The 12,513-nt window shown below is 26.9% G+C and overlaps 1 protein-coding gene across 1 annotated transcript in view; it reads right to left on the reverse strand.

Moving 5' to 3' along the window:
* Positions 1 to 5,664, reverse strand: part of LOC124418681 (fasciclin-2-like) — a 13,276-nt gene extending 7,612 nt beyond the window's left edge. Inside the window, exon 1 of the mRNA XM_046945617.1 lies at positions 5,659 to 5,664. The gene's annotated coding sequence lies outside the window, so the exon portion shown is untranslated. The remainder of the gene's footprint in view (positions 1 to 5,658) is intronic.
* Positions 5,665 to 12,513: the final 6,849 nt, after the last annotated feature.

Genomic DNA, 12,513 nt, shown 5'->3' on the forward strand with positions numbered 1-12,513 from the left:
ATTTTATTTCCGAAGCCACAAACACAAAAAATTTCCAATTATTTGTTTTGGGCAAAAAATTCAAATATGATTTTTCTTTTTTTTGAAAGAAAATGTTTTTTTTTTTTTGTAAATTGTTTAAAATATTTATCAGAGCTTTCTTAAAAAACGACCGATACGTTTCACAGTTGACAAGAAACCTCTTTGTATCAAGCTTAGGAATCATTTAAAAAAAATCACAAAAAATCATATTTATTTAAAGAAAATTCTAAAAAATTATTTAAAGAAAATAGAAAAAAATCTACAATATTTTAAAAAAAATTTAATAAAAATTTTTAAATTTTGAATTAAATTTTATTAATTTTTAATAAAAATTTTGATTTTTTTTTTTTAAATTTTATAAAATACTTAAACATTTTTATAAAAATATCACGGTTTTTGAACTTTGACCTTAATAAGCTTTACTTAAGTTAAAAAATATAAACTAAACGAAAGTTTTGAAAACTTAACGAAAGTTTTGAACACTTAACGAAAGTTTTTAAAACTCAACGAAGATCTATATTGTTAGTTAAGTGAAATTTTTAAGATTTTATTTAAAATTCCGCTAATAAATCGGAATTGCTTTGAAATTTAAGACAAATTTTGAACTTAACGAAGATTTTGAAAAATTAACGAAACCTGATTTTAGTCCCTAAAAGGAATTTTCAACATATTTTTGCATATTCATGCTATAGACATGAATTGAAAACGTTTTAAAGACAACTTTTGAACCTAACGAAGCTTACAAAAACTTAACGAAACTTTATTTTAGCCGTTAAAAATAATTTTCAAGATATATTTGCATATTCATGCTATAGACATGAATTTAAAACGTTTCCAAGAAAATTGTTGAACTTAACGAAAGTTTAGAAAACTTAACGAAACTTTATTTCGGCCGTTAAAAGGAATTTTCAAGATATTTTTGCATATTCTTGCTATAGATAAGAATTAAAAAGGTTTAAAAGAAAATTTTTGAACTTAACGAAGCTTGCAAAAACTTAACGAAACTTTATTTTGGCCGCTAAAAAGAATTTTAAAGTTTTCTTAACATATTTGGTTAATAGACTTAAATTAGTTACGAATTTAAAACAAATTTCAAACTTAACGAAAGTTTAGAAAACTTAACGAAACTTTATTTCGGCCGTTAAAAGGAATTTTCAAGATATTTTTGCATATTCATGCTCTAAACTTGAGTTGAAAACGTTTAAAAAAATTTTTTGAACTTAACGAAGCTTACATAGACTTAACGAAACTTTATTTCGGCCGCCGAAAGGAATTTTCAGGATTTGTTAACAGATTTGGTTAAAAGACTTTAATTAGTTACGAATTTAAGACAAATTTCAAACTTAACGAATGTATAGAAAACTTAACGAAACTTTATTTCAGCCGCTAAAAGGAATTTTCAGGATTTGTTAACAGATTTGGTTAAAAGACTTAAATTAGTTACGAATTTAAGACAAATTTTGAACTTAACGAAAGTTAGAAAACTTAACGAAACTTTATTTCAGCCGCTAAAAGGAATTTTCACAAAATTTTTGCATATTTGGATAGTAGATCGAAATTATATTTTAAATTTAGAACAAAATTTAACTTAACGAAACTTTACTTTTAAACTTTTAAAGATTTTTTACAATTTTGCAAAAGAATTTGATATGAAATTTTAACTAAAACATGAAAAATGAACTTAACGAAACTTGTTTTCTTTAAAACTTTTTCATTAATAAATTTGTTTAAAACATGTTGTTAAAAAAACATTAACAAACCCTTGCATACCATTCGTTATGGTTTTACTTCATCCTCTGTTGCCTAACTAAAGCCTACTTTAGGGATTTGTGTTAAATTGTGAAAACGACATGTTTGAAAATATAAATGTTCTTTAGGGGAAAGCAAAATCCTTACATATAAACCTATTTTAACCATAAATCTATATAAACATTTAACATTTATCATTTACTTTAAAACACTAAAAATACTTGTTGTTTAAAAACAACCACAAAAATAAATGCCATGTTTTTAACAACTAATTAAGATTATCGCATATAATTAAAAATTATTTATCCCTAAAGAGCAGCGATTTAACGATAAAATAAACATTAAACAGATAATGTGTTTTTTTATATAATACAAACATATTTTTCTATAAATAATTAAACAAATGGAAGGAAGCAAGCAACAAATCCTTAAATCTATTTAAACTTTTAAACATTATTGATAAAAAACCTAAATTACTTTAAAAATTTTATTACAAATTACCTAACTTTAAATTTGTTATTTAGTTTATTTATTTTTATTAAAACTCCCTAACATAGGCTATAGTTTTTAATAGTTAGTTATTTAATATTAAATGTTTTTCTTTTCTATTACCCCTTTTAGCTAGGCAACACATTTTGTTTGCTTTGTAAAGCATACACCATTGTTTTGTGTTTGTTGTTTTGTTTTATTTGCTAAAAAATATATGCAATTGTTTATTCTTTACTATAAAAATTTGCTTAATTGTAATTGTTTTTAGTAAACTAAATAATAAATTTATTTATTTTAAATAATAAATGTTCAAATTGGGCAACAAATACAATAGTATTTGGGCAATAATAATAAATCATAAAGTATTAAATAAAATAAATAATAAATTGGAAAAAAATCTAAGGGGAAAAATCTCAAAAAATAAAAAATATTTAAATAAATTTAAAACTAAATGGATAAACATTTAAACAAAAATCTAGTTCTGTTGTAGTTCTAATCTAGTTCTGTTCTAGTTCTGTTCTAGTTCTGTTCTAGTTCTGTTCTAGTTCTGTTCTAGTTCTGTTCTAGTTCTGTTCTAGTTCTGTTCTAGTTCTGTTCTAGTTCTGAACTAGTTCTGTTCTAGTTATGTTCTAGTTCTGCTCTAGTTCTGTTCTAGTTCTGTTCTAGTTCTGTTCTAATTCTGTTCTAGTTCTGTTCTAGTTCTCTTCTAGTTTTGTTCTAGTTCTGTTCTAGTTCTGTTCTAGTTCTGTTCTAGTTCTGTTCTAGTTCTGTTCTAGTTCTGTTCTAGTTCTGTTCTAGTTCTGTTCTAGTTCTGTTCTAGTTCTGTTCTAGTTCTGTTCTAGTTCTGTTCTAGTTCTGTTCTAGTTCTGTTCTAGTTCTGTTCTAGTTCTGTTCTAGTTCTGTTCTAGTTCTGTTCTAGTTCTGTTCTAGTTCTGTTCTAGTTCTGTTCTAGTTCTGTTCTAGTTCTGTTCTAGTTCTGTTCTCGTTCTGTTCAAGTTCTGTTCTAGTTCTGTTCTAGTTCTGTTCTAGTTCTGTTCTAGTTCTGTTCTAATTCTGTTCTAGTTTTGTTCTAGTTCTGTTTTAGTTCTGTTCTAGTTCTTTTCTAGTTCTGTTCTAGTTCTGTTCTAGTTCTGTTCTAGTTCTGTTCTAGTTCTGTTCTAGTTCTGTTCTAGTTCTGTTCTAGTTCTGTTCTAGTTCTGTTTTAGTTCTGTTCTAGTTCTGTTCTAGTTTTTATCTAGTTCAGTTCTTATTCTGTTCTAGTTCTATTCTAGTTCTGTTCTAGTTCTGTTCTAGTTCTGTTCTAGTTCTGTTCTAGTTCTGTTCTAGTTCTGTTCTAGTTCTGTTCTAGTTCTGTTCTAGTTCTGTTCTAGTTCTGTTCTAGTTCTGTTCTAGTTCTGTTCTAGTTCTGTTCTAGTTCTGTTCTAGTTCTGTTCTAGTTCTGTTCTAGTTCTGTTCTAGTTCTGTTCTAGTTCTGTTCTAGTTCTGTTCTAGTTCTGTTCTAGTTCTGTTCTTGTTCTGTTCTAGTTCTGTTCTAGTTCTGTTCTAGTTCTGTTCTAGTTCTGTTCTAGTTCTGTTCTAGTTCTGTTCTAGTTCTGTTCTAGTTCTGTTCTTGTTTTGTTCTAGTTCTGTTCTAGTTCTGTTCTAGTTCTGTTCTAATTTTGTTCTAATTCTGTACTAGTTCTGTTCTAGTTCTGTTCTAGTTTTGTTCTAGTTCTGTTCTAGTTCTGTTCTAGTTCTGTTCTAGTTCTGTTCTAGTTCTGTTCTAGTTCTGTTCTAGTTCTGTTCTAGTTCTGTTCTAGTTCTGTTCTAGTTCTGTTCTAGTTCTGTTCTAGTTCTGTTCTAGTTCTGTTCTAGTTCTGTTCTAGTTCTGTTCTAGTTCTGTTCTAGTTCTGTTCTAGTTCTGTTCTAGTTCTGTTCTAGTTCTGTTCTAGTTCTGTTCTAGTTCTGTTCTAGTTCTGTTTCAGTTCTATTCTATTTATGTTCAAGTTCTGTTCTAGTTCTGTTCTAGTTCTGTTCTAGTTCTGTTCTAGTTCTGTTCTAGTTCTGTTCTAGTTCTGTTCTAGTTCTGTTCTAGTTCTGTTCTAGTTCTGTTCTAGTTCTGTTCTAGTTCTGTTCTAGTTCTGTTCTAGTTCTGTTCTAGTTCTGTTCTGTTCTAGTTCTGTTCTAGTTCTGTTCTAGTTCTGTTCTAGTTCTGTTCTAGTTCTGTTCTAGTTCTGTTCTAGTTCTGTTCTAGTTCTGTTCTAGTTCTGTTCTAGTTCTGTTCTAGTTCTGTTCTAGTTCTGTTCTAGTTCTGTTCTAGTTCTGTTCTAGTTCTGTTCTAGTTCTGTTCTAGTTCTGTTCTAGTTCTGTTCTAGTTCTGTTCTAGTTCTGTTCTAGTTCTTTTCTAGTTCTGTTCTAGTTCTATTCTAGTTCTGCTCTAGTTCTGTTCTAGTTCTCTTCTAGTTCTGCTCTAGTTCTGTTCTAGTTCTGTTCTAGTTCTTTTCTAGTTCTGTTCTAGTTCTGTTCTAGTTATGTTCTAGTTCTGTTCTAGTTCTGCTCTAATTCTCTGTTCAAGTTCTAGTTCAAAAATATTTTGTTTTCATAACACCAACGAAAATTTATAAAAAAAATCCAAAAACTCTTTAAATCCTGATTTTACAAAATCCAACTCTATTTACAACTTTGAAATGCTCTAAACAAATATTAACTTGACTACTAAGTAGTAAAAGCTTTACATTAACATTTCCTCTTACAAAGATAACTACAAAATTATAAATCCCATACATTCTACCAGTCATAAGGTTAACAAACAAAAAAATTCTAAAATTTTCTTTTAACATTAGTTGTTCAATTTTATTTGTTTGGTATTTTGTGCATTTTCAATAGATTTTAGTAAATTTTTGCTCAAAAAATGGAGTATATTTACAGGCTGTAGACTGGAGAAAATAAATCGATTACTTTCTGAATTAAACTGGCCAACTGAATAGTGAATAGTATGCTTGTGGTAAAGGGCTTAAACAAAAAAATAATAATGTATTAACTTACCTGTAGGCAGTCTTAAATAGCATACAAATTCTTTAGCTATGCTATAAAGCATACATTTAGGAGGCAGTAGGAGCAGCTAGCTAAAAATAAAAAATTACAACGATTAGTATTTAAAGCCAAAGAATTGTTGGAGTTAAGAGCAAGTGTATTATAGTAACAAGAAAAATACTAATGGTTCGTCTAGTAAGGTCTACATTAGGGCTTTTATATATAAAGTATAAAATGTAAAGCATTTTTTTGCTTTTTGTAAAATTAAACTTATTTATAGGGTTTATTTCTCCCAAGTGCATTAAATAAAGTGTAATTCTGTTGTTTATTTTTAATAAATTTTTATTATTTATTTTAGCTTTGCGGCTTTAAACTAGTATTAAAAACCAATTAATAATATTATTTGTTATATTTACTTTTTTTAGAATTTTTTCATTCGTGACTTTTTTAATAATACAAAAAAACTAGGTCAATTATTGTTTTTCTATTTATAATAACAAAGAGGATATAACCCACCATAAATTAACTTTATAACCTTTTGTTTGACTCAGCCTTAAAGTAGGCTTTTATTATTTACAGCAAATAATTGTTAGGTTTATAAATAGTTTGAAATAAATCATGACTAAACTAATTAACCTTTAACTACTACATTTTAGCCTCAAATAGAAACTTCTTAACACATTTGCTATAGATCTGTTCCAGTTCTGTTCTAATTCTGTTCTAGTTCTGTTCTAATTCTGTTCTAGTTCTGTTCTAATTCTGTTCTAGTTCTGTTTTAGTTCTGCTTTAGTTCTGTTTTAGTTCTGTTCTGGTTCTGTTCTAGTCCTATTCTAGTTCTGTTCTAGTTCTGTTCTAGTTCTGTTCTAGTTCTGTTCTAGTTCTGTTCTAGTTCTGTTCTAGTTCTGTTCTAGTTCTGTTCTAGTTCTGTTCTAGTTCTGTTCTAGTTCTGTTCTAGTTCTGTTCTAGTTCTGTTCTAGTTCTGTTCTAGTTCTGTTCTAGTTCTGTTCTAGTTCTGTTCTAGTTCTGTTCTAGTTCTGTTCTAGTTCTGTTCTAGTTCTGTTCTAGTTCTGTTCTAGTTCTGTTCTAGTTCTGTTCTAGTTCTGTTCTAGTTCTGTTCTAGTTCTGTTCTAGTTCTGTTCTAGTTCTGTTCTAGTTCTGTTCTAGTTCTGTTCTAGTTCTGTTCTAGTTCTGTTTTAGTTCTGTTCTAGTTCTGTTCTAGTTCTGTTCTAGTTCTGTTCTAGTTCTGTTCTAGTTCTGTTCTAGTTCTGTTCTAGTTCCGTTCTATGTCTATTCTAGTTCTGTTCTAGTTCTGTTCTAGTTCTGTTCTAGTTCTGTTCTAGTTCTGTTCTAGTTCTGTTCTAGTTCTGTTCTAGTTCTGTTCTAGTTCTGTTCTAGTTCTGTTCTAGTTCTGTTCTAGTTCTGTTCTAGTTCTGTTCTAGTTCTGTTCTAGTTCTGTTCTAGTTCTGTTCTAGTTCTGTTCTGTTCTGTTCTAGTTTTTAGTTCTGTTCTAGTTCTGTTCCAGTTCTGTTCTAGTTCTGTTCTAGTTCTGTTCTAGTTCTGTTCTAGTTCTGTTCTAGTTCTGTTCTAGTTCTGTTCTAGTTCTGTTCTAGTTCTATTCTAGTTCTGTTCTAGTTCTGTTCTAGTTCTGTTCTAGTTCTGTTCTAGTTCTGTTCTAGTTCTGTTCTAGTTCTGTTCTAGTTCTGTTCTAGTTCTGTTCTAGTTCTGTTCTTGTTCTAGTTCTGTTCTAGTTCTGTTCTTGTTCTGTTCTTGTTCTAGTTATGTTCTAGTTCTGTTTTAGTTTTGTTCTAGTTCTTTTCTAGTTCTGTTCTAGTTCTATTCTAGTTCTGTTCTAGTTATGTTCTGGTTCTGTTCTGGTTCTGGTTCTGTTCTAGTTCTGTTGTATTTCTGTACCAGTTTTGTGCTAGTTCTTTTCAAGTTCTATTGCAGTATTTCAAAGAAATTTACTGCACGTTCTACAGTTCTTTTATTTTACTGTTTATTTAGGCTATAGGTCAAGCAAAAAGTTTGTTTACTTTATTTAACCTTTTTAACACAATTTCAAAGCATACTTTTGGGCTTAAATGTTGTTTAATTAACTTCTTTACTTTTAGTTAAATAAAAAAGTTTTTTTTTTGCTTAAATGTTTAAATTAAAGCATACTTTCAAATGTTTAAATATTTGTTTATGTAAAACTTTCTGGTCAAACAAAATCCATAGTTTTAAAGAAATTTTTAAACTTTAAGGTGTTTTAAAACAAAATTTAAAGCATACTTTTAAGTTTTAACTATTTAGTTATTCATATAAAACTTTACTATCGAATAAATTGTCAAACTTAAAGGTAAAACGTTATTTTAGGTAAAAGTGTTTTAAGAAATTTGTTTAACAAATATGTCAAAATTTCGTGTTCATATTTTGCTGTCATTTTCTTAAGCCTACTTTTAGGTTTGTAAAGTTTTTATTTTTTTCAATTTTGTTTATTTTTTCTTTTAAAATAAAGCTTGTTTTATTTATTTATTAAAGGACATAAATTCTTGGCATAGTTTTTAGTCTACATTATTTCAATAATGTCCTTTTTCTTAGAATTTCATTTTTCATTTGTCCTTCAAGCAAATTTCAATAAATATTTGTTACTATTTTCTTTTTTCGCAAATTTGTTGCGGGTTTTTTTTATAATTTTTTATTTCAAATGAATGTTGTTGTTGCCTTTAAAAGTAGTAGTTGTTGCTGTTTAGAGTCCTATAGTTGTTTTATTTGAAGAAAATGGATTTAGTTTTACTGTGCATTGAATGGTTGCATCTTAAAGCATACTTTTAGGCTTTTTTAGGATTTTTTTTAAATTTAAATTGAAGTTGCTGTAGAAAAAGTGGTCTCAAGTCCACAATTTTTATGCAATTTCTAAAAATTTACACTTTTTGTATTCACAATAAAATAAGCTTTTAGAATATGTATAAACTTAATACAGCTTTCATAGAACATTTTTGTAAAAAATTAAGGTAAACTGAAAAAATTAAAAAAAAAAAAATTTAAGAAATTTTTTGTAAAAATTTAAAAAAAAAATTCATTTAAAATTATTTGGAAATTGTTTAGGTAGTTGTGAATTTGTTACAGAATAGTTTGAATATTGATTATTTTTTGAGGAAAATTTTATGGCACATTTTATATGTGTGCGTGTGTATGTGTGGCTTTTAATAAATAGCATTATTTCATAATATCCTTTTTGTTATTTGTGTTGTATTGCCTTGGTTGTGTGCATTCAATTTAGCTGCCAGGCCATTTTCCTGTACACAGACACAAGCACACACACGCACACACACGCACACACACATCTTTATAATGCCATAATGCATTATTTATTAAACTACTTTAAGGCGGTTTCAAAATGAAAATCTTAAATATAAAATAAAAGATTATTTTTAAAATGTATTGAAAAATCTTGTGAATTGTTTTAATTGTTTTTATATTAAAACAATAATTTAAAGCCTATTTTTAGGCTAACAAGAAAAATTTATTAAATAAAGCCTACTTTAAGGCTGAACATTTGTTATACAAAGCTTTGCTGTCATTCTTTATAAATTAAAGACATTTTGTTTTATGTATGCAGTTCAATATTATTTAACAATTAACATTAATTCTTTATGTAATTGTATAGAGAGAAATGTTTTATTTGTAATGCAATTTAATTGCAAAATATAATTAATTTTGCCACTAATCTTTAGGCGTTTTAAGACATAAATTACATTTCAAATTAAGACTAATATTGAGGTCTTGAGTTAAAGGCTTAAGGAAATTGTATTAAATTTTATATGCTAAATTTATTACTAAATACAGATGATAAGGATATAATAGAATTAAAGGATATTAGAGAGAGAGAGAAAGAGACAGGGAAAGAGGGAGTGAAAAGGCAGGTTAGAGCAAGTTTTAACAAGTGATTATGTTTGTTAACACCAGGAGCAATAGATGAAAGCTTTATATTTTAAATTAACTATTTTCTAAGTAAATTTCTTCAACGCCTTAAAGTATACTATTTTGATTTGTTTATTTTTCTAGATTTTTTTAAAAAAATTATTTTTTTATTTATTTTGGTTTCAACCATCAGCTAACTACTCCTTCTGTCCAAAAACCAAAATCTTTATTTATTTTTGTTCTTTTCTTTAAAACAAATCCTGTATTTTTTATCTCTTAAATATCTAAAACCATTATGTTTTCAAAACCTCACATATATTTAAGCAAAAGAAACAAAAAGAATCTCTCTCTCCATTTTAAAATCTAAAAAAATTTCTTTTAAACTAAAAAAAAAAACACAAAAAACTATTAAAATAAAAACCTCATGTTAAATACCATGACTTTATCCCTAAAAACATGCCATATATAGAAATAACTAAAATAACAACAACAAAAACTGCTAAACATTTAAATAAAAACATGTTAAAATAAAAGAAACAGGAAATAAAAACGAGGCAAAAAATTTGCAAGTTTTGTCATGTATAAACATTTGTTTTTACACTTGAACCCCCCCCTACCCCCTTATCTAACTCTATTACTCGGGAAAATGCTGTAGTTAAACAAAAAACAAATTGCCGCCTAAAACTATGCAACAAAAATAATAAATAACTTCAAAAACTTACATAAAACACTCTCTACCATAATAAAGAGTATAGCATAACTTTGTTACAATTTTTTTTCAAAAAAATTTTATAAAAGCTTTCAAGACATATTTAAAATTTTAAAGGGCCCTTCTGCCAAGATTCCAAAAAGTCTAAACTCTTCGAGATCCGTTGTCAACTATAGATTCAGGAACACTTTTACAAAAATTATTTATACAAAATCACTTTACAAAAAATTTCTATTTTAACCAACTTTAACTTAACTTTATTGCAAAACTTTCTATGAAAGCTCATAAAGCTTTTACAAGTTTTTGAAAGTCACATCCATTATAAATTCAAAATGGTTCAATATGTGCAAATATCTTGAATACTGTAGATTTTATGCAAACTTTACGTAAACAGCTTCTTTCAAATAAATAATTAAATTTCAAGTTTTATCAACTTTGTGTTCAGATTCCAACACAAATATCTATTAAAGCTTTTATAGTTAAAGCAAAATTTTGTATACTATTTCTCTTAGGATTCCAAATAGTAAAGACTTTTTGAAATCAATCGTCAATTGAGGATTTTACGCGACTTTAACTAAAGCTTTAAATATAAAATTATTTTTCAATTTTGCTTAGTTTTTTTCGACTTTGATTTCATTTTATTTTAAAACTTCCTATGAAAGCTTATAAAGCTTTTACAAGTTTTTGAAAGTCACATCCATTATAAATTCAAAATGGTGTAATTTGTACAAATATCTTGAATGCTGAAGATTTTATGCAAACTTTACTTAAACAACTTTCTTCAAAAAAATAACTAAATTTCAAGTTTTATCAACTTTGTGTTAAGTTTCCTGCGCAAATGTCTATGGAAGCTTTTGTAGTTAAAGCAAAATTTTGAATACTATTTCTCTTATGATTCCAAATATAAAAGACTTTTTGAAATCCCTTGTCAACTAAGGAGTTTGGAGCACTTTTCTTAAAATCATTAATAAAAAATTGTTTTCCTATTTTTTGTCTTTTATTAACTTTAACTTGTTATAAAATAAAAAATTTCTATAAAAGCTGTTAAAGCTTTATAAAGTTTTTAAAAGCTATTTTTATAGTCCATCCAAAAATTATTAAATTCATAAAGATCTCCTACAGATTATAGAATTTCTACAACATTTAATAAAGTTACAAAAAATGTTTTTCTTTGAATTTTAAATTTTTTCAATTTTGACTTCATTTATTTTTAATATTTTCTATGAAAGCTTAAAAAGCTTTTTAAAGTTTTTGAAAGCCTCTTTTGTTTTATTGACAAAAAGTATCTAAAGTTTGAAATTTGCGCAAAATTTCTTGATTTTAAGTTAATTTTTTCAAAACAATATTTTTAAAAATTTTGAAAAAATTTTATATTTTTAAAACAACAATTGTACCGCCTCTTGTTATCGATAACTATAGTTATCTTTGCGATTATTTTGTTTAATTTTTTCTATACAAATAAATTGTTACAAATCCGTTTTGTTAAATAAAAAAAACGAACAACCAACAGCCAAAAACTGAAGCATATAACCTGGCGTGTTTTACATGTGTTAGATATTTTTGGTACAAAATTTTTAAGCTTTTAATCTTGTTATAAATCACTCATGTTTGTTGGCAAATATTTTCTGTCTTTTTTTCCAACTTTTTGTATCTTTCTGTGACAAAGCAAACACACTGGACTTTACAAAAAAATATATGGAAAATATTGTTTTAAATAAATAACATTTATTTGATTTAGGTTTTATTAAAATATAAAAACAAACAACATACCAGTTTCTTCAAACCCCTAAATGTACTCTACAGAATTAACCCATAAAAATATGCTACAGATTTGAGATTTGTTAAAGCCAAGCAACTATAATAATACTGTTGAAATCACTCCAAAATTTTCAAATATTTCTTTAAATCAACTAAATGCTCTTTACTTTTGTCTATTTCTTCAGCTTATTCACTTTACCCCATTAGCCTAAAAATATGCTAAAGTTTTGTTAAATTCTCAACTTCAATAACTTCATTAACAACTTTTAGTTTTATTCTTTCTTTTTAAATTTATAAGCAAAATAAAGAGTTATCCCATTTTAGTTTTATAATGCAAGCAAACATTTTCTTTATATAGCAAAGTTTTTAGCCTAAAAGTATGCTTTACTAAAAGTACAAAATTTATATTTTTATGCTAAAGAAATTCAATACATTTATTAGCCTAAGGATTGGCAAAAACATAGTTTATTCAAAACAATCTTTTTATAAGGGATAAAAAACTTGAACAAAATATTAAAAATAACTCAAGTTGAGGAATTTATTTTTAGAAACATGAAACAAATAATGAGTATTGGAAGTGATTTAGACTACAGTCCAGGCTATAGTGTGAACTAAATACTAGTCTATAGCCTATAGACTTTTCTATAGGCTATTCTATAGTCTACTATAAGTCTATTGTGTAGAACGTTGTCTAGTCTATAGTCTAGCCTACATTCTACTGTATAGTCTAGTCTAATGCACAACCTTTAATCTAGTTTATAGTCTAGTCTAGTCTATAGTGTAGTCTATAGTCCAGTCTATAGTCTAGTCTATAGTCTAGTCTATAGTCTAGTCTATAGTCTAGTCTATAGTCTAGTCTATAGTCTAGTCTA

This window comes from Lucilia cuprina, chromosome 3, assembly GCF_022045245.1.
Source record: "Lucilia cuprina isolate Lc7/37 chromosome 3, ASM2204524v1, whole genome shotgun sequence".
Classification (NCBI taxonomy): domain Eukaryota; kingdom Metazoa; phylum Arthropoda; class Insecta; order Diptera; family Calliphoridae; genus Lucilia; species Lucilia cuprina.